Source organism: Echiichthys vipera, assembly GCF_963691815.1.
Source record: "Echiichthys vipera genome assembly, chromosome: 6".
NCBI classification, from domain to species: Eukaryota; Metazoa; Chordata; class Actinopteri; order Perciformes; family Trachinidae; genus Echiichthys; species Echiichthys vipera.
In genome coordinates this window covers 10,949,759-10,973,539 of record NC_139831.1, presented here as the reverse complement: position 1 = coordinate 10,973,539, position 23,781 = coordinate 10,949,759, and the positions used below count along the sequence as shown (strand labels likewise).

At 39.0% G+C, this 23,781-nt stretch overlaps 1 protein-coding gene across 5 annotated transcripts in view; it reads left to right on the top strand.

Moving 5' to 3' along the window:
- enox2 (ecto-NOX disulfide-thiol exchanger 2) overlaps positions 1–23,781 on the top strand; it is a 179,124-nt gene that overhangs the window by 88,518 nt on the left and 66,825 nt on the right. The window lies entirely within an intron of this gene.

Sequence of the window (23,781 nt, the reverse complement as noted above, 5' to 3'; positions counted from 1 at the left end):
CCCTTCCTCTACCCACGTCAAATAGCTGCAATGGGAATTGTTGCATAATCCTATCATTTGGAGGCGGTCTGGAGAAAAAAAAGTGGCTTAGCTCAGTCTTTGTTGTTTTCGATTAGCTTGCCATGTCCTGAGGCTCTAGTTGTCAGGCCTGTTTGGAGGTCAGGCAGCTGCCGCAGGAAACTGCTCCACTGAGATTGTGTGCCTGACTGTCTGTTACCGTGCCAACACCACCTGCCAATCAAAACTGCAAACACACCTTCACATTCGCACACACACTCTGACCTGCCAAACAAATAGGGACGCGCCGGGGGAAGTGTGTCTGTGTACATGTGTGTTTCACAGTGTGCTATACTTAAGCAGTAATTTGAGTTAGTGGCTGGTAATGTGTCAAATTAAAGAAGAATTGTATGATTAAAGAAGCACTGACTAATTAATTGCTTTATAGACAGAAGAGGGCCCCTTAGACGGAGAGGTGTTCCATGTTCTGGACTTTCTTGGCGGTGCTAATTGGAATGGATTAATACTCCACATTAACATCAACAATTCATCTTTTCTTCACATCTTCACTTGGAAGAGTTCACGTCTTGATAAAGTTTAATTTCATTTTAATTCACTGACCATGTTAAACTATAATTGGATAATGAATCATGAAGGATTGTCAAACAAATAACCAAAGGACAGATCATTTTAAATTAAACAGTTTTATACTTCAAAAGTAATTCAAGCAAAACAAAATAAAAAAACAAGCAGTATTTATTGACAGAACTCTTGACTTTTGCCCCTTTAATTTGTTTTGATTTGTTATAACCATCACCTCCCTTCAGTTAATGTATCAAAACAGCAGTGTTGGAGGATTTCAGGCAGTTGATGACAAAATCCAAAATCACTTAAACCCTGGGAATTCACAAATGATCCAGACCACATAACTGCATATTAATGTGCTTTGTTAGAGCATTGACTTCAAGTGGCAACCGTGTTACAAAACCTACCACATAATGTATGTAGATATATTTTTTGGAACAGAAATTGTTATGTGTTAGATTCTAATTAAAATATGAGTAATGAGTTCTCACTCAGATTTCACACTACAGCTCTGTGTCCTACAGTCACAATATTAGTACTATTATGCACACTGGTAGTACATCCAAGCAGGCGACATAGTCGTACCTTCACAATATTCAAAGTTTAGAAAAGGACAACAAGAAGACAATAGTAATGGTGAATAGATTTATATTTGTGTATCGCTACACAGATAAAAGGGCATCAGAAAACCTTAAGATAAAAGCATTCCCTCTCTTGGACTATACTAAATTATTTATATTGGATGTAGTGAATAAGAGAACTTTCTGGATTTAATATTAAATTATGCAGGAAGTTGAAATTACTTATTGTATGATGCGATGGTGCTATTTTCAGTATACTTGTATATGCTGCTGTGATAGTGAAGTGTCATACCAAACCATAAAAATTCATTCTTCATTGAGCTTGCTTTAAAATCACCTGTTTGCACTGTAAACAAATGCATATCGGTATGAACTAACATGGGCAGGGAAATGACTATTAGCTTGAGTTAAACACAAACAGTCAAATGCAGTTCAGTTCAATGTGTCAATCTGCCTCCGCATTACAGTAGTAGCGGTGAAAGAAGTGACTGTAATGACTGAACATTAGCAGTTCATTCTAACACCTCCACCACGTTCATTATGGTAGTGAATACAACTTTATATGTCCTTTTCCTGCTTTGACCCATGTGTCTGTCGTTTGTCAGTACGTGAACATGCACACAGGTTACTCCGAGAATTAAGCTGATGAAGTAAATCAGATGACCAGTGTAAACTTGTTCTCTCTCTTTAGTTGGTACAATTCACTTCTTCCTTTTGTTTATTGGAGGGCTGAGAGCGCAGTGAGAGAACAGGCTCAGTCAGGAGAGTTTTTCCTTGCAATGCAATTCTGTCTCTTTTTTATACAGATCATTAAGTGTTCAGCGATGGAAACCAACTTTCCAGGGGCTATCCTGTGTAAGTTTCAGTTTGAGTCAGATAGAAGGTGTAATGCTGTATCGTTTCATCCTGGCGCTCAGTTGTCAGTGCAATATTTTTCCTTTCTGAGGTCTTTGTCATGCATATGTAAAAAGTAAAAAAACATAAATGTACAAGAAACCTGCTTTATCCACAAGAACCGCACTAGAAAATAATGTTTATTTACTCCCCTACTCCAAATATAGAAAACAATTTAAACCAGGTTGTTGGAGAAAGTGGACTGTAACCTGGTTACTTAAATGCATGTCAAGTAGTGATGGGCACAAGCAATGTTTTCCTAGATCGAGTAATTGCATGACTTACTTGAGGGGGATTGATTCCTAGAAGAGGCAAATCTATTTTAGAACCCATCTACCATGTCCTAACGGCAAGCAAGCGTCCAACTATCGTATCACGTCAACCCTATGACCACTATGAATCTATTACATTTTCAATAAATGTGTGGAACAAGTTGTAAATATGCTTCTGGAAAAGAGCGGCATTTCCTGTGCATCACTTCAAGTGCCATCTTCCCAAACATCCGTCCTCCTGCCACACACATATGCACACACACACACAGTCTCACACACACATGCAAGTATAACCCAGCAGTCAGACACATTCATTACCTCCTAGACTCCTCTGGTCTTACCTTGCCCTGTTTAGCCCCAACAACACATTTATTTAGGTTTTTGGAGTAAAACGAGAAAGTCAAACTCAGCTCGAAATGTTCCGCATCACGCTGCACAGCTCTGCATTGTGAAGATAAATTGATGACAGTAAGACATTGAGTTCCTTCATTAACTCCTACCTTAGTGATACCTACTGTAGGGTATTTTGTTGAGTTATACGCTGTGTCGTTGGATTGCCTCTTAGTGAAATGCTCTCTGGTCAGCAATGATGCGGTGTAACATAACGCTATATGTCTGGGGCATTTATTGTGAAAAGTAAGAAGGGAGTAGTGAAGCTGTAATGTGCAGCTCTCGACAGTGTGGAAGGCAAAATAGTTTGCGGTTTTGGTTCAGACTACAAAGCCTCTGTGGTATTATTTTATTATCTTTGTAAATTCAGGCACACCTCAAGCCCTTTCTTCTTCTTTTTATGCCGTAAAGCGAGTTGTCATTTTCCTAGACTGGTTTGTACTCAATGGAAGACAGTGAAAGCAGGGCTCATCGAGAACCAATCTAAACGACGGTGGTGTCACCGTTCTATATCCATAACATTGTGCAATCAACATTTACTTCATAATGACAAGTTAAAACAGAAAAGCTACCTGTTGGCACTTTAAGTGACCCTAATGGATAGATTTTTCTCGTTACAGTTACAATTACACTTAATAATTTGTCATACATGTGGGCAGGCATCTAGAGCAAAAAAATGCACTTTTCTTATATATTACACGGCTGTATTTTCTTTCAATAACTGTTAAAGAAGTTAAAAAGGCAACAAGCAAAAAGGGTCTGTTTGCTGTGATCCGAGAGTAATCCAAGTCATTCCAGACTTAATGCCACCCTGCTGATAGATCATGATCTTTAAACCATCACACCAAGACCAAACAACAAGCAGCCGGGTACATAATAAAAAGGCTCTCACCTCCTGTAAACAGTTACAGGAATCGTTGAAGTTGAATTGATATTCTGTTCACTCTGCCAAAAAGTAGACTCCACTCACTTCACACCCAGACTCTGTGTGACTAACTCGATATTTTTATTTATTTGAGTATGAAACCGCTCCAGAGAACTTTATTTCATTGGACATCATGTTCACTTGGTTAGAAATATCCAGTTGGTCGTGAAGCATTTACTAAAACGTGAAAAAAAAAATGATATTTTGTCTTGGACCCAGTAACATTGAAGCACTGAATAGTTTTAACTATGCTTTATATATCAAACACTGCTGTTTTTATGTAGTTGTTCCCTCTAAAGTTGGAGATAGTGCACTTTACACACTTCTTCCTCTTTATCTTTCGGAGTTTCCTGTGTTTATGTGCACCCAATATACACTATGTGTGTGTGTATGTCTTTTAACAATCCGTAATACGTGGTGCCTTGGGACAGCAGGCACACTGTAAGGTTTCCTTACATTTTTATCAGTTTAACAACAAAGCCAGCAATGGCCATTCACCCTTAAACACTGCTGTGTTTCAGCTGCAGGAGGTAAAGAGAATGGGATTTTGAAACAGTCATCATTTTTGAAACAGTTCAAAACAAAGTAAGGTTTGTTTGCAAGGCGAAATAGACATAGCAGATTAAAGGCATCGTAAAGAGGACACTTGTAATATGACACTATTCTATATTATATTATATAAGTTATGTTTGGTCACAAGGCTGAGCCAAATTCGGTAACTGTGGTGGTAAGTGTACCAAATCTCATTGTGAGTGTCTTTGAGGTCTAAAAATGTACTGACTGCATTGCCTTACCTTTTATAAATCATTTTAAAGTATTTTAATCCAACCTTGTTTATATGTTTTCTTGCTAGAAGCCTTTGTTGCTGCATATCTTTGTGTAAAGCTTTGATTCTTGGCACAAACCCAACAGGACTGGGCCGGGCTGTAATTTCTCAAAATTCCACCAGGATGCAATTGGGTCAGGTTCGCAGAAATGTATTGTTGTTGTTGTTGTTGCTTTTTAATGCAGACCTTATAGCCAGTGTAATCTCATGAATAATGTATGGATGGTGTACCGATGTGTGTGTGTTTGACCGCAATACTCTGTATATCAATTCATTATATATATATTATACACATAGTTAAAAAAATCTGGTTTGTATTTGGGCTCGGGCCAAAACCTGCTGCCACGACCCAGGTTTGGACATACATTATGCATGTTCATGGAGGGGTGAGGCCCCTATCGTAGCTGTGTCTTGGCCACCTACCGCCAGTATAGTAGTGTCACGCCATTGGCAGGATTTTGTATCCTGTTCCTATCCTTGTGCATGCATACACAAGATGAACATTAGAGTGACCCAGTCACAGAACAACCGCTTCAGAGTGTGACTATAGGTCAAAACTACAGAGACCATTGAAGGCTGATATTGGTTTTACAGGGAGAGTGAGGGGTTACACAGCTGTTCATGGCAAAGGTCCTGTCAACTTTGGTAATGAGGTGTGTTTTCACTGACTGCACACAGTGTTTTGCCTGCAGCACTCCTTAACTTAACATCCAACAGCCTTTTGCTGTTTTTTTGAGTTAATAAGAGTACAAACTGTGGCTGTGTGTAGCTTAACAGGCAGTACCAGTAGTGTGCGTTTGAATGTATCTGATGAGCAGATGGCAGCTTGCATGGTACAGTAGCCTTTGCCACCAGTGTGGTGTGAATGGGTGTATGCTAATATAACTTCAGTCCATTAGTCCACTATTTACAGGAGCATAACATGGCAAGTTTGGTCACATTGCCTAAGACGTGTGACATGAGGACATGCCTCAACAAGGGATTGAATTATTGGGCACTGCACAGACCAACAAACATTTTCCACAGTTTACCATATAGACTGCTTCCACTGGAAACTGCCTGCAAATCCGTATAAATATGTTTGAAATAGCTCTTCAGAGAGAAAGAGAATTTTTGGCCTTTGGCTGAATGGGTTTCAAGTATCCTTGTAACAAGGTTGTGTGACCGGAAAGAATATGGAGTAGTGATCAGAACTGAGGCATACTTTGAAACCTAAGGCCATGTATAGGGATTCGTCCAAAGCACCTCCAATGCTATGATTACCCCCCCCCCCCCCCCCCCGCACGCGCGACTCATGTTTTTCTGTCCATGATAATCAATTAATTTCATTTTTTCACAAAGGCCAGTTCAAAGCTGTTGTTTTAGCAAATAGTACTCGATCCAATCTCTTTTGCATTAACCTTTGGTAGGAGCTAAGCGAGGTGCTGAAGAAAATGCTATTGATTGTTCTGCAAAAAGGTTAATGTAATTGTGCAAGGGAAAATAAGGATACATGTTGTGTAGGTAGGGAGCATCAATATCTCTCAACCAACTGGAACAGCATGGCTAGACTAGGGCTGCAGTTATCAAATCTTTTTGTAATCAAGTATTCTACCGATTATTCTATCGATTATTCTATCAATTAATTGAGTAATCGAATGAAAAGAAAATTATAATTATGCAAAAAAATGTATTCTAATTTGCGTGTACGTGTGCATGCACATGCGCGTGTTTTGATGGCAATACACTCAAAATATAGACAGATAGATTAATTAAGAAAATGAATTAACGATAAATATTATTAGGAAGATGGGGCTCTCTTCCTGTTAACCGTAACAACAAGCAACGCACAAAACGCTACTGACACATTTACTCAAACAAAACTATTAACTCTGATCAGGTAGGTAACGTCATGTTGAACATTTTAATGAAAAACTAAACAAAGAGATAGTAACATGTCATCTTCCTGTTTCCTTACACCAGAACAGCGGCGCTCAGGGAGGTGGCTGCTTTTCGGCTCAGACGCTGAATTATCGACGTCGTGCTGTTGTGGTATAGCAATTCTAGTTTGCAGTGACTAGACATGTAGCAGGTTTATCTTGATCATTATTATTAACAACTATATATATATGTATATGTATGTATGTGTGTATATATATATATATATATATATAGAGAGAGAGAGAGAGAGAGAGGGAGAGACTAATTTGTGAGGGAAATTTTGTCATTAGGTCCTGTCCCCAAGGGTCTGCACATGTGTTAACACATCCGCATATGGGGACACACGATATGACAGAACTGTGTTCGCTGTTAACGTCTGTTTTGATGTATTGTATTCTTTAGCCGCTGTCGCTTCAACAACAGTTAGAGATACTCCTCAACAGTGGTCTGAGTTTTTCCACTTTTACCCTTCAAAAAAAAACATTTCCATTCCTCCTCTGTTAATGGAAATTACATGTTTTCTTTAATAACTAAGAACAAAACACTCCTTGCACGAAGCAATCCACATAAACTTCATCTGTGGTCAGGGTTTGTATTGGAGATTCTGAAACCGTTTTGTCAGTACAAATTCTCAAATCAGACTGTCATCCACACCTTCTATTTTTTTACTCTGGCCTCCTAATGATGAGTGGTTTTCAGTCTAACTGGCATTTCCTGTGTGAAATATTCTGCACTTCAGTAAACTGAGTACCGGTTCTCTTCTAAGAAGGTTTTGCATACAACATAGTTTCCAATATAACATCACCACCAGTATTTCTTTTTTGTGGCTTTTTTTGTTAAAGTAATGGATTTGAGAACGAAAAACTAAAATGTGATGTCATTGACCGACTACTGCGAGGCAATGGGCCGTTGGAAAAAGTAAATAATTTAATGGGCTACTTAAGCTGTCAGACATGACAGTCCATTTAGATATATGACTGTACCCAGGGAGGCGCGTGTGTGCGTGTGTGTACATGATCCTGATTGCTGTGTGTCGAGGTTAGGTGAGATCTACAGCTGGATGTCCTGATGCTGAGGCCACACAGTGACACAGAATATTTAGAGTGATGCTGATTGATGGGAGGGACAGGGTGACAGGCTCAACTTAAAAATGAAGCCATTAGCTCACAAACATGATGTCTGCGGGCATGGAGGGCAGTATAAAGGTTACAAGTATTCTGTCTTGAAGAGGCAGCTGCATGCGTCTGCAGCACTGTACAGTATATGTAGACTGTATATGTTTTAACTCCAGGAGGGAACAGTGATTGAAAGGGGCCCCATCTCTCTTCATTCATCTGGGAATCCTTCCCTTCACTCAGAACATTACCGTCCACTGCTGCTCTGGGAGAGATGAGGACTACACATCGCCTGCGTGCCTTTATCAACAATATGTGCCTGCATAGACATATCAAACCTATTTGAGGGTTTAGAAAGTGCTACATACGAAGGGCTGTGTCTTACTTATGTCCCTGGTTAATCCATTTATAATTTTTGGTCTATAAAATATAAAATAATATTAATAATAATGACGGAAAATGTCCATCATAATTAGGTGGCTTTGTAAAACCAGCTGTCCAAAACCCCAAGGATATGAATTTGATGTAATAAAAGGCTAATGCCGAAAACACAACAAACAGCAGCGGATTGCCATGTGTTATAAGTTTGAAGAAATTATTTCTATGCATAGGTCAACATGTATCAGGAGGCACAGAACCAGCAAATGTTTACTTGACTTGAACAGTTGACTAATCATCAAAAAAGTTGCAGATTATTCAATTGTTTCAGCTCTGATATACAGTGGATCAGATGTGTTATTGCTAGCGTTATAATACCGCAATGTCATCTTAATCATACCAGGTTGTCTGTGACTCAGGTCAAAGCGGAGATCTGGAGCCTTATCATCAAACATAGAAATTAAGTTGGGCTGCAACATTTATACCTCGTCCCACCTCTCACCATCAGTTTTAATTGTGCGCTCTTGCTCCTGGTCACTCTTCTGCACGCCGCAGGGGTCAAGGATTTAGTGCCACTTCACCCAATCTTGCAAAGCCTACAAACATATGAGATCTAAATAATTCACATTGCCAGAAGGCGCTCTGCTCTGCTCCATCTGGCTCAAGCTCTGAAAAGATTTTAATATGAAAACAGAAACCTGGGTCGTTTTCTGTTTGATCTAAGCAAACGGGGCAATGTTGTTTTGCACATGGTCTCCTTCCTATTATTACCTCTGCACAGCAACACCCTTAAGCCTTAGGGACATAAGACTCAGGCCAAAAAGTTTCTTCTGGCAACCTGTTTTCTTCCCATTAACATCAGATTTTTATATTATCTCTGCGACTACAGGCATGATCTGCAGGCTATCAACAGCCCCATCTTCTTAGAATTTAAAAAAAAAAATCGGATTGAATTAAGGCATATTTAATGACTATTGTGTTTGACATTTTTCAAGCAAAAGTATGATATGTCAAATATTGTTATTCCAGTTTCTTGGAGTTTTGAACGGTCAGACAAAACATCTCAGAAGTCACCCTGGGCTTTAGAAAAATCCTAATAGTTTAATGACAAAATCATTCAGTAATGGTAAAGTATAAACATTAGCTGCCTTTTGAGGATTTAAAAAAAAAAATCCAAATATTAAGACTTCCTGTTTTGTGGATTTTGTCTTTTATTTTGATGATGAATATACAGTACATATTGCAAAATTGCTTTTGTTGAATTTAAATGTTAAAAAAAATAAGTTAAACAATACTAAATGTTCCAATGGCTTATCTTTTTGTCTTTAAAAGAGGGACTGCACTCTACGCAGCCTTCTATCTCAACACCGCTCTTCATTTTAGTAAAAATATAATCAGCTTCTCTTGTTGAGCATGTTGTCTAACTGAGAAGGATGACCCAAGATTTAAGGGCTCAGAGGGTTCAATTACAAGTGTAAATGCTGTTGAGAGGTTTTATCTAAAGTGTTTTTCATAAAGTTACCAGCGCCTGTCAGATTTCTGCACGTCTTGAGACCTCAAACACCAGGGAGTAACCGCTCTCTCAGATAGGTCAGATTACCTGATGAATTATTTATATTGTCTAGGTGGGCACGCTTTGTTTCTACAATAAATGAAGCTGAATTAGGTTTAATGTAACCTCTGGTGTTTTTGAACTCATTTAAATTGTATGAGAAGAATGTAATCATAAGAAGAGGAATGAATGGCCTAATGACAATATTTCTTCTATCTTTATATTGGAGATGTTGATCTGATATAACATGACACAGTATTATCGAGGATGTGAAATGTTCGACTCTATATATCCAGTTTATATATACACCTGTGCTCCCTCACATCACTTACCTCTGTTATTACCCAACGCTTTGCTCACAGCAGCATGTTCATCACACAGACCCTGCAGCTCTTCTTTTCTTCTATCAACACATCTCCCTCCTCTATCCCTCCCTCCTTCCCTTCCCCCATCTTCCCTTCTGTCTTCTCTCTCTGCTTCCAGCCGGGTAAACTGATCTACACCAGCCGCCTTGCACTGTCTGACATTTGTGCTCTAAACAGATGTGCTGAACATCTCCTCTGCCTCTCTTCTTCTTCGTCATCCTGCCACGTTTTCCCAACTCCCTTCATTTCGCATGGCTCTGTGCGAGACCTGCTGCACGAGTAGCAGTGCAGAAAAAAGCAGGTGACTAAACATTAGCCACTTTGAAACCATCCTAATTAATCTGATTGAACTGTCGGCTGATGAACACAGTTGAAACAAAATGTTGTGCCTGTTTGCTCCTCATTAAAGAGCAGGAAAACAAAACAAATTGAAGGATTAGCATTAGCTATATGAGCATTTTATGATTTTCTTTATAAAATATCTGTTTTCAACTTCCCAGAGCCCAAGGTTGAACTATGATAACTTTTATTTTATTTTATCCACCCCCCCCACCCCCCACCCCCACCTCCCTTTTGCTTAAAGATATACTGAAATGAAACATTGTTGGTAGACAGAAAATTACTATTTTCATAATCAAAGTATCAACCCATTTACACTTACAGCAAGCGTAATTACACTTCCTTTACACTCAGCCCCATGCACTTTATGTGTCTCAAATGCTCTGGGTATTATTGTATGTGTTGAAATTGCTGGAGACATTCGCTGATGAAATTATCTGTCAACATGGAGAGCGACAGCTAATGACAGTGTAACTTTAGCTGACATTATCACAGGGGGCAGACCATGGGGGGCAGACGCTGTGATTGACTTCCACAGAACACTCACTGATGTAGTTACAGTTCGGGGGAAGTAAAGCTTACTTCTTTGCAGACACTATACACTTACACTTTTTCAAGATCTAGCTACTCTCAAACTGACTACCAAGGTGGAAGTTTAAGGGCTAAAAGAAGTGTAAACCGGGTCTAATCAATGAAAAGAATAATCATTATTCTCAGCTCTGTATGTTATGACAGTTGCAATTTGAGAAAGTGGAAAGTGTTTTTTCTCTACTTTTTGCTTGGTCATATTCCTTCACTTCACAGACACACGCGCACACACTGCTCTGTCTGTTTCTGCTCTGTCATCCTTGCAGCTTATTGGGCATCAGGAGGCTTGTCAGGGGGCCAGCCAGCCATAATTAATGCATGATGGTACCAGCCTATACACAACCAAGGGAGTGTTACTGTCAGTGATTCTGAGCAGTTTATCAGAAAACCATACTAGGTTACATAATGTAAGACATCAGAGAGAGGATACAGGAAGTGGGATCATATTTATTATATGACAGACTAGTACAAACTAGACCTTTTTATCATGTTTGAGCAAATGTTCAATAAAATGTCCTGGGAGGGCTGCACTGTGGCGGACCAAGTTCCTGGAAGAAACACAGCATGTAGACAAGCAAGCGTGTTAAAGGAACTGCAGAGAGCTTCAAAACAAGTCAAGAAAACAAGTAGCAAACTGTGTGTTTGAGTGTGTTTGTACTGAAGAGAGACATATTACCTGCTTGGAATACTGGCGTGATGGCCAGTAATCTTTTCTTTAAAGCAATCACTTAATTCTTTGGTAATTGTGTTTTAATAGCTGTAGCTAGCCCGAGGCCTCAGTCTACTCTCTCTTGCAGCTGCTCACTGAAGGATTCCTTCTTCAGTCTACCCTCTGTTTAATATTGAAAAGTAAGCTGTTTTAAGGTCCTGACAAACCAGGCCATTGGTCAGCCCATTTCAGCCTGTCCGATGAGCTTCCTAGTCTTCCTTGTTTTTGTGCAAGGTTGGAACTAGTCGGTCATTGTTTGCTGCTTTTCGCCTTGATTGAGCATTTCAGCGGAGGAGCCCATTGGTGAGACATATCACTCTGACTGGCAGTTCAGCTTAAGAAACGGCTAAAGCCAAGATGGCGTGAGATCAAAAACAAACTTGTTACATCAGATAAGATTATTTCAAAGCCATCAAGTTTTTTATTTATATTTTTTTCATATTTAGTCAGGTAACTCACTCAACATTTATAAAAGGTTTGACTCTTGGACCACAATTGTATCTTTATTTTCTCATTGCTTCTCATTTTCTATTTTTTTTTGTCTTTGCTTCAGTGATTCTGACCGGACTTTATTGATAGATGCACCTTGTTTTACTCAATGGCATTTTCTAAAGGGCACAAATCTCTCATAAAATAACGAAGTCAATAGTGACGGTAGCTAAGCTAAGTGGAGCATGTCGATGAAATATACTTAATGATTTCTTTATTTATCAAAGCAGTATTTTTAATATACATGCTAATTAAATTGATCAAATGAGAAATGTAGATGATGACTGATCTGACTGCAGTTTTTCAGACTATAAAGTGGGAACAAGTCTGCTTTTTAATGTGTCAGTTCTTATATAGAGTGGAGGCCGCAGGGTATTCTAGCATGATGATGTTTGTATCAACACAGCAGTGGCTTTGTTCACAGCCTTTTGACATCCCCCTGCTTGGCTTGATTTCCCCCTCAGGAGTTTGTATTGTATAAGGAGGGCTAATGGGTTTAATCTAAAGTCAGCACACCACATGATTAGGGTTGTTCAATTCCAAAGTTTGTTGTAATGGCATTGACCGGAACACTGTTTGAGCCATTTGTCAAAGCCACTGGGAGGGAAACTGAGGTTTGTAACAACTTTACACTCCCTCTTTTTCGCCTATCTATTCACCACGCCATGGTATATTAGGTCTTGTTTAATTTTCAAGCAAAGGTCTTCTGCCCTCTCTTTCGCCAGATTTAAAACACTTGTGTTACCTGCACCTTGACTTTGATTTGAGCAAGGGTAATTAGAGTATATGGTGGCGTGCAGCTGGTTTTCCTGCATTGTCCTGTGTTGCTTATGGTGATGAGTTGGAGGTTTGAGTCTCAAATTAATACAACCGAAACAGTGGTTGGTTGGTCGGTCAAAACAGGCTGACCAAATGCCTAATGAAGAAAATAGAGTAATAGTAGTCTAGTGGTAATATCTAGTCTCAGTTCATTGTTTGTTTCCAAGGTGTTAGCAATGGCTGTAGAACAAAATGTATCTGAAATAAATTAAATAGACATACAACTAGGGCTGGGCGATAGTTTTTCAATAATATCATATTGTGATGAAAAAAATATCAAGATATTGTGATACTCAAGTACATCATCCAGTTTGATAATCACAAGCACGTACTAACTCAAAATTTTCTGTAAATCTGATTTGAAATATATATTTTGCACTCAAGTTTTCAATAAAATGCACCGAACAAAATAGCACAGAACTACAGTCAAATGCAAACTAGCCACAGAGTGCAGAATCGACTATACATTTGAAATTCCTTTTGTAGACTTTGGTTAACAAAAAGGCTTTCTTTGACATCTTTGTCGACTGGGTTTAGTTTAGAAAGTGAAGATTGCTGTCTTAACTAGATTGCAAAGAAAAAATCTGTCAAATAACTTCAGCGACATTAGGGAAGTTTGCCCAGAGTGGCTTTCTAAATAAAAATATACCAATGACTCAGTCAACATATGGACAGAGATGCATGAGCACATTCTGGTTATGGTTTGGCCTTTTTCCCACTCCAAGCCATAATATTGGGGCACAGCAGTTAACCTTCACTGTAAAAGCCCAGTGGGAATGTGTCCAACTACACAGAAATAAACATCTTTGTTGTGGTGGTGTCCTTCTTTCAAACCAGTAGAAATAAGGGTTTACGGGGCATCAGATGTTCTATCTATGTTGCTGCCACTGCAGGTATCCCTCATGGCTCTACTCAACCATACCGCCATTAATGAAAATATGAACCATTGAAATAATGGCAATGACCTCCATTCTGAAAGCTTTACAAGAAAAAGCACCAGAGCATGATTCACTCAATGCACCATGACTCTGTGGAGGTCACTGTCGGCTAGAATCCTGGATGAGGCCTTAAAAGCCATACTGTTATGTGTCTCCATTAAGTTTCATGACCAACGATGCAATTTATGACAGAAATGTGCCCGTCTACACTCACAGCCATTAAAGGGACAGGAAAGCATCATGTCTTTGCCTCCCCTCCTATTTTCTTGCTGCTCTTTAAGTAGCATTGATAATACTGGTAAGATTTTGAGTTTCATAACAGTGCCGGCGAAGGTAACTATTCATGGTATTGTGTCACAAAGGAGGGAAAAATTGTTTGGGTCTTGCAGTCTTCATTCAGCTTTGTGAACCACCGTGCAATTGGGAACATTCATTACTGGATCAGGGAGTCTTAATGTGAGTGTAAATACACAAGTTTGTTCAACTATTGTTGGTGGTGAATACATTTAACTAAAGCTGAAACGATTTGTCAATTGACTTGAAAATAATATTTAATTTCCTTGATAAGCGATTAATAATTTTTTTTTTTCAAATGCAAGTAGTGAAACTATACCAAGGATGTCCTGCTTCCAGCCTCTGAAATGAGAAGATTGCTACTTTTCTCTGTCATAAACCATTGTAAACCTAATATAATTGGGTTTTGGGCTGTTGATTGAACAAAACAAGACATTTTAAGAGGTTGAAGCTCTACATAATGATTGTAAAGATGGTGTGAAATGGTAAGAAAACACTCATCCTCCATGCAACAATAAGATAACAGGGAGAACAAATGTAACCTTCGGGGCAAAATAAGTTCAGTTTGGTAATGTAAAGTCTTAATCTAGAGACAAAGTTCAAATCAGTACTGTGCACATAAACAGAAAAACAGAATTTATTTGTGTATCACTGTTTACAGCTCTTCAGTTGCTACCAAAGAGATTCAGAAGCATGTCATTGGTTCCTTGTTTGAGATTGGTAAACAGATGTTCATAAGCGGGGAGAAAATGCGTCCTGCCTGTCATCCTTCTCAAGGAGCTGTGAAAAGGAGAAATAAATCTCTGTCTAACACTGTAATCAATCTGAGAAGCCTGTCTTATTATGAACCAAATGCATTGTATTTCAAACTTCTTAGTTGTCTTTGATTTAGTTTTTAATATATTGTGCAAGCTACTGTATTCAGTCTGAACACACACACCCAGCTGGTGCCAGGTGAATAATGAAAGAATTTTTTGGGTCTCTAGTCTTCAGCTGTCAAAAATGTTCTAAAATATAGAAGTTTTTAGGAAGTGTGAAGTCTTTCTGGGAGGCTTGCTCTTTTGATACCCTGGAAACCCTTGAAGCTCTTCTTGTCACAATATTGCACCCACAGTCGTTACTGTGACGGAAGACTCAACGAAAGCTGCCTGGATGGAGAGGCGTGGCCGGATAAGAGCCCTGGCAAGTTCACTGTTCTGTTGACATTCCCTCACAGCAACTCCCCTGGTTCTAATTGGCTACCGCTGATAAGATTCCCATGCTGTAATTGGCAGCTGCTGATAAGATGCTGTCAGCTTCTGCAGCAGTCTGCAGCATGGTGTAATGACAACAACTCAGGAGGTGGTGGGCGGATGGGGCTAAATCCAGGACCTGAGCCATGTTATCTTATTTATATTCCAATCAGGGCTCAGCATACTGGCAATGGCAAACTTCTAGACCTAAAAGAAATACTGCCTAATGGCCCTAAAGACCAAGTTTGTGCTGTTTTACCTGCGCTCTTCTCACTGGTTTGATAGAGGATAATTATGAAAAATGTGTTGCGGATTTTGGATGGAGTGCAGAATGGATTTTAAAAAGAGTTATAGCTATATCTCCTGCTCTAATTTTGCACTTATATCGCTCACACATGGGTTGAAAGAATGCCCAAGTTTCTGTATTTTTGCAGCACTGCAGTATATACGGTTGGACGGAGCCCCCGACCTACATCAAGGCAGGCGGTGTTCATCTTATTGCTAGGCAACTCAGAATCAATTCTGATCAAACTATACCTACATTCAATAATTGAATGTGGGTATAGTTTGATTTAATAACTGAGAAGGATTGATGATTTTTCCTGAAATTTTAACTGCCATGTTGTCAATTTGTAATGTATATTCAAACTCTCAAAGCTGGTGGGTTTTTTTCAGCCACTTGGGGGCAGCAGAAATGAATTATGAGCACAACACTGTCATATCATCACATTTTAATTTAATTTGGAAATGGTGTTAGCAAACAGTTGCATTTGGAGTTGTGTCTCTAGTCACCTGGTGAATATATGTGTAAGTGTTTTTGGTTTCTACCAACTCCTGAGGGAAATGTCTGGCTCTTTAGCTGCAACATGCTTCACTACGTTCACCAGCTAGTCTCCAACTTTTTGGCGTTGCCTGTTTGGTGTTGAGCAGGTAGCGTACAGTGTTAAGAGCTTCTAATCTTAAAGGAAAAAAGAAAAAAAAAAGATACCGGCTGCAGCCAAAAACAGCAGACTGGCTATTCCAATAAAAGTCACATTGATTTTTTTAGAGAAAGTCTGATGAATTGAAACCACCTTTTCAGGGGGTTTTCATTGAGTGTACATAATACAGGGATGCTGGATTTGCCAACTGCCCAACATAGGCTAATACTGCCATTTGATTTATTGCGGTGCTGAATAGTAGCCCCTATCAAGTCTCAGCTAAGTAGGGGGTCGTGAATATGGAACAGTGGTGCTGATGACCCATATATGCCCTCATGAGGTATGATGATAGACCAATTATTTTATTATCTACCCATAGCGTCTTCTATTTAGCTCCTGGGGGCACCAGGCTTGTCATGTCACAAAGATTAATTTTTCTGCCGTACCCCAGTTCTGTACTCCATAATGTACAGCTGACTCTGCTAAATCCAACCCAAGTGTTTTTTTTCAGTGGAAGTTTTATCCCATTTGGTCATGTTTCAAGCCATACTCATAGATTTAGCAGATGTTGTTGCTGGCAGCAGTAGCCCAAAGTCTCTTGGGCTTGAGCTGGAACTGCTGATAAAGAGATTTTTGTGCTATTGTGTCCTTAGCCTAGATCTCCATGTAGCCTAATTAATACACTTAAAGTCCCCACTTCTCTCATAACATAGCTTCCTGACTATCCTCACTGAACTGCCGGCCATTGTTCCTCATTGTCTATTTAATGAACAAGGGCATAGAGGCATATTTTTTTAATCAATCTTGAGGAAGTTAATATGCTTTTGTTTTAAGATGAATTTCACAAGAAGCTTTGCCTTGTGGACAAACTCCTTCATGTGACATCTTGCTACAGTACACTGCTACACTTCCCAGAGCCTGTCTAATGGGAGGGTATGTGGGCGTGGGAGTACTGACTATGGATAAAGGCATTTATCTCAGGTCCTCTCCATCCAATTTAGGGTTAGGAAGAGAAAACCTTGAGTTCCCAGGAGAGTTGCCAGGTCTTAACAACAGCATGCAGACACATTTAACACTTCCTCTTACAGTCTCAGGAAAAAAAAACTCAGTACCTTTGGCTTTGTCGCCAAAAAAAAAAACACTAATCACAAGGTCCTCTTTTCTGAAGCTTTCGGACACCTCTCATTGCCTTCTTTAGTGGATGTGGATTTTCAATTGTCATGGAGATTGTTTTGTTGTTGTCTTAAGTATGGAATTGTGATTACGTGACTGAAGCAGAAACAGTTATCTGAATAATCCAAATGATATATCGTTTTGAGTATTCCTTGAGAAAAAGGGCCAAAGTTTATCTCTAAATGTGACTATTTGCTGTTTTTTCTTTTTAGTAAACTGATTATCTTTTTGTGTTGGATAGAACTGCAATTAATGGAATAATCAATAAAATGGCAGAAAATTGTTTTTTCAGCTTCTTTATGGAACCATTTTGAGAAAATAATCAACTGATTAATCGGTCAAGAAAATTATTGCTAGCTGCAGCCCTAGTTTTTGACTGTTGGTCGAACAATAATGAAATTTAAACATGTGAACTTGGATTCTGGGGAACTGTGATGAGCCTTTTCACGATTTTCTGAAATTTTACAAACCAAATGATTCATTAGTTAAGAAGATAATCAATAGGAAAAATAAATAATGCAACTAAACATTGGTTGTCTTTGACATATATTGAGAGGGAAATTGTAACCCTACCTCTGTCCTCTTACTGCTGGCTGATGACTTCCAGTTGTGTGAAGTTCTGCAGTCTTAGTGATCTTTCATAATGGCTAAGGTGTGCGCTAAAGATAGATGGAGTTCTTTGTACAGGTATGTATCTAAATCCACTTCTTGAACAAAATGTGTTTTAGGTGACTTAATGTGATGTGGGAAAATTTCCCAATTAAAAGATATAAAACTGACTATGCTTTCAAGGTTATTCAGTGGGCGTTGACTTCATATTTAAGAGGCCGAATTGTAAAGAAAAGCAGTGTCTGTCATAGACTTGTAACTGTTTTACAGTTTGCTTTAGGAGTTTTCCAGCTGCTGATTAACCATGACCATCAAAGATGTTTTCTCTCCAAGCGTGGCATAATATAACAAGCTAGGACAACTTCCAGCACTTTTATTGCCTTAACCACAACAAAGAATGACAGTCCCACAGCTTTTTTTCGGAGGGCCTGGTCTCTTGTTCTGACAGTTTAAACTTCAAAAGAAAGAGAAAAACGGATTTAAAGAAGCTCTCGAGCCTGTTTCCTCCTGGAGGGTGTCAAGCTGTCCTTCAGGCATCAATAGACACATTCAATGTGTGCCTCTTGTACTAAACAAGAGTTTGGCTGTGTAGTGAGTACTTGCTAAACAGCAAACTTCTACCACCTGGATACAGACTTTCTGCATAATATAGAGTCCTGCAAACACTATATCTAGTATTCTCTTATGTTACTGCAAGAATCCAAGGATTCTGGCTCCCTGGTATGTTCTCAGATTTCTTTAAATTAAAAATATATGATTCCTTTATATAGGGTATGATCTCCTCATTCTCCTTCTGGGGAACAATGGAAGACATAAGGACAGACAGCACTGAGGAGGAAATTAATTAGGCCCTCAGAACTTCACACTTGGTCACTCTAGAGATTTATGTCTACGAATCTTCTAGGGAAAAGCTGTGGTTTTGTCTGACATTTCCTTTTCTCAAAGCCTTCTTATACTATTCTAAAAGTTTACAGTTTGTCTAACAAGGAATCAAGACTTGCGTTTAGCTATAAAAACATGCTTATATCCTATGACCTCCATTTGTTTTGAGAGATGATGTATATAACATTATAATTATGAAAATATAACAGTAAAGCAAGACATCTTTGTGTGTGTCGTGTGTCTGTCATTTGCATATCTCAAGAACCGGTTATCTGATCTCCTTCCCACACAGTGATATATTGCTGGGTACCCAACGATGTGCTTTGTACCAAATTTGATGCAATTTCACCAGATGGTGGCAGGATCAAACATTATGTTTTAGCCTGTAACTTTTGAACCATCGCCGTCTCAGAAACAAAGTTCTGCAGGTCCAGATGAACCTATCCATATAAGCAATGACCATTTGCGTCTTGATTAATGTTCTGCTCTTTTGAATTGTGTCCAAATCTTTTTTTTCACTACTCCTACAAATTCTGAGCAATTGTCAAATGTGATACAGAACATCTTAAATGCTGTGGACAGGACTTGTATAACAAAACACGTCATATCCTGTAAGCTTTGTGCTATTGCAACCGTATTTGGTAAACGTGAAGATATGATGTCTGAGAAGCCATGACATATATGGTGCCATTTGGCCAATAGGTAGAACTGTAGCAGCATCAGCTAACTATAATGGAAGGAATCTCTGTCTGTTTTCGTACGTATGCAAGTATGACTGTTCTATGCATATCTTAAGACTTGTTCTTCTAATCCACTTCACACCTGGTAAGAGTAATGCTGAGGAGCACAGGGAGTGCAGTGTTGAGTGTGAAGTCGAACTGGTGAGCAGTTCTTGAGAAAACTGCAAGCAGCACTTCTCTGGACCATAGCAATCGGCCTGTTCTGAACAGGCACACACATGCAACAGAAACGGCACGGGTGAAATTAAAGGGCAATGAAAAGTAAACACAAAAAAGAAGAGAAAGTATCTCTAACAATTAAGTCCTCAGCAAGTCACAATGGAGCCCAGGTATTTGGATAATGAAGGTTAAAACCCATGAAAGGCATTGAGGAGTGGAAGCAGAGTCAGATCCTGAATCTCAGCAGTGAGAGAGGTATCAAACTACACATCGACAAGCTAAACCGTGAACCCGAGAATGCCAATCTCTTGTCCGGGCTGTAAGTTGTTTTGGCGAGCTAACCTCTCAGCACAGAGAATTTTTAGTCTGAGACAGCTTACGTGCTCAAAATCACATGTGGGATCAATTATACAGTACAGCTGTTCAGTTTCCCATCTGATTTAACCAGCTCTGTATTCAATTCAATTCAATTTCTGTACAAAAGACTATATTACAATTTGCATCTGATGCATTGTCTTCGTCCTGAATCTGGAGGCTATCCTTTTTTATTCTCCTCATCCATCTGATCCATCCTCAGTTGGCAAGCGAAGCTACTAGCTTCCATAATTTGTATTGATCCTCTGTCTTTGCTTTCTGTTTCTTTGGCGTCGTGTTTTGGTCATTAGTCTATCTCATATAACGGGGACTGAGCCAACTGAGAAAGCACCAAGATGACTTGTTGCACATAGCAGTACTGTAGTAGTCGCCTCGAGTGGAAACATTGAATATAGTGAGAGAGAGATGACATTTAACAAATGCCCTGGCAGATTTTGAACCCAAACGGATATGCTCAGATGTTGGAACATAAAATGCAACAAGCAACAAAGTGCCATGGTGGAGCTGTGTGTGTGTGTGCGTGTGTGTGCGTGCGTGTGTGTGTGTGTGTGTGTGTGTGTGTCTACAGTTAAGGATTTGCACATTTTTATTTAAAGATTGTGTCTACAGTCTACTAACTAAATACAAAATTAGATGAGGCACATCAGGGAGACCTTTCAAACGTCCTGTCAAACCCCCCAGGTTCAATATTAGTCAGATAGACTGTTAAATAGAGTGAGACTTGATTGGCACAAGAAGTGTTAATTTCCATTTCTGTTAAATGGACCTGAGCTGCTCTTCAGTAATGCATCTTCTTCCTGTGTGGTTTCTAATTTAAATGGGCGGGAATCTACTGAGATAGTGGACAAGAAACACTAACTGCATACATTTAGCTGTTTATTTATTTTCTGGCCCTGTACCCTCATGTCTGCCCATATCACTTCAAATCTCTCACTCTAACCCTGGAGATCATCTCATTAAAGAGGTCCATCCATTCTCCATTGTTCTGTCTGAATCTGTCTGAGAACTAAGATACTGTAGTATTAAATGTTTTCTCTGTGGTATAAATGAATTTTCTGATGCATTGTTGTTTGAAGAAGAAAGGTTTGATTTGTTTGGTGAAAAATGGGCTCTGCAGGAGAGCTGAAAGTCATGCAAACTGCTTATGACAAGTCACGTTCCTACATAATGCATAATGAATTAGGAAGAGAGTTAAATTAATATAGCATATATATAAACCGAGCTGTCTTATTTCATTAGCCTCCATGTTTATATAAATTCAGTATCCCTGACATTCCTCATTGCAGTTTGAAGTCTCAATAGATTAGCTCATATGAAAGTGAGTTTATCATAGTAGAGCATACTCTTTAAGTTGTACTCCCTGCTGTTGTTGTACTGCTGTGGAATTATGCACTTTGAGGAAACGCAGCAGGATTTTTTTTCAAATTACTTCTTATGAGGTTCCATTGCTGTTCTAATAAGACATGCTAAATGTTGTGCAACTTTAAAAAAAAATTGCAGAATGTATTTAATCATTAATTAATGTTCAAATCAAAACATGATTTCCATAGTATCATCCAAGATTTTTTCTATTATATTAGACTCTAGTGGCCCGTTTATTGATATTGTTTGATTTAATTTCGAGTTTATCTGATAGGGACAGCTATATTTACATGTAAAACTGTCCAACAATTGGCCAATGCAACGTGTCACAGCATGAATTGTGGCCTTCATCTGTTCTAAGTGTGGAAGCTGAAAAATAAGAGAAACTATAAAAGAAATGGCAGTAACAGATTGAGACTTGTAGCATCTGTGGTCTGACCAGTATGACCATTTAGGAGTAGGTGATCTGTGACTGCTCTTGTGGGTATGTGTCACATTGATCCCTGTCAACCCTGATGATTTGCACCAACATTGTTTCCAAAACACACTCAAAAACAGACACACCCCAGGCCACAGTGCCACCGTGTCTGGTCAACGGGAACAGCATCATGTTTCACAACTACTTCAAAAACAGTAGCACCCAACTCCAGCTTGAGGAGAGGAGAGAAACACAAATGTAATGAAAAATGCAGTGAAGACTCCCAGACCGAGCAGAAATGGGTCTAGACCTAAGAATCTGCCCATTCCACAGAGTTGACTGATTCGTCTGGCAAACATTAGCTTGTTCTAGCTTCTAAATTGTAAGAATAGTTTCTCTTCTTTTTTCTCATGGGATAGTAAACTGAATATCTTTGAGGTTTTTGGGCTGTTGGTAGGACAAAACAAGATATTTGAATACGGTACCTTGGGCTTAGGTAAATTGTTACAGGCACTACATACTATTTCTGGACACTTTATTGACCGAATGAGTAATCAGGTAAACCATGGTAGATTAATTGATACTACTACACTGCTCATACTGGGGTTCTGTCAAGATATACGCTGATGAGGTTCACTGTGTCGAAGCTCATTTCTAATAAAATTAAAAGGATGCTTTATTGATCCCTGGTTGCTCATACAGTAAATGCACAGAGGCTTAAACCTAGTTCATCTGGTTGTAGCAGATTCTTTTTATGCACTTAACTATGTGTATCATATAAATCATGTGAAGGTCCTGTAGAATTCAAAGCCAGGTTTTATCTCTTCGTTTTGCATGACTCGCTTTAAACGATCAAATTGCCAATTACCGCCGTCCTCTTTAGATTGTTGTTCTGGTAATAGAGTCAGTTTACTCACATCTATACCAAACTGTATTAGATTGCATACCCACAAATCAGTATTTATTGACGTGACAGCTCGGCCATTATAAAAATATTCCAGATTCATAGTCGCTACTGCTGTCACTCATCTGCTCGCTCCAGTACATTGGAAAAGATGCTGTGCATCATTTGCACGTTAACATGAGAAGCCATTTCTTCTGCCCAGTAATGAGATCTTTTTACGGGTACAGTGTAAATGTAAGATAGTTATTTTAAATGAAATGCACATCACAAACAATGCTAACAGTGTGGAAGCATATAGTACAGCACTGGTTCATTGTGCACTTTTAACTTAATAAGCTAACAAATGAAGAGAAAAAGACACCTACTCCCATCCTTCATATTTGTCACAGATTTCCGGGCTGTGTTGCAGGTGTGACAGAAACACAGGATGATAATCAGCTTATCTCTAATTGGGCAAATCGTCACTGCTGTCACTGTGTCGGCTGCAGTCTCAGCAAACTTGTTCATTAAAGTCACTTCCTGTCTCTTAGAGCTCATCATTCTTACAGATTAGTACCAGCTGTTATCATTAAGATCAATGCTACAGTCATTGTGCTCCTGAATCCTGTTAGTCTTGTGGTCATGTTTGTAGATGTCAGTTGTGTTTTAGATAAGAATGCTTCCCGTATTGACATCAGAGAGGTTGAGCTTCAACAGATCCATCCATTGTGTGTTTAACCCCAAAGGTATTAGGACGACACGTGAAATTACATTTTTTCTTACTTGTTACACTTGTTACACAGGAATATATAAAAACAAACAAAATAAAATAGATATTTTCCATCATTCAGCTGGGTCAGTGTATGTTTTGGTTATTCGATTTTCATTTCACAAAAGGACATTAAAAAACAAAAGATTATTTGTTATTATATTTTTGTTTTAAAATACAAATATTTTAATTGAATAACAAGAATGAGGTCGCGGGTACAAGCGGCCGAAATGTTTTTTTTCAGGAGGGTGGCTGGAGTCTCCCTTAGAGATAGGGTGAGAAG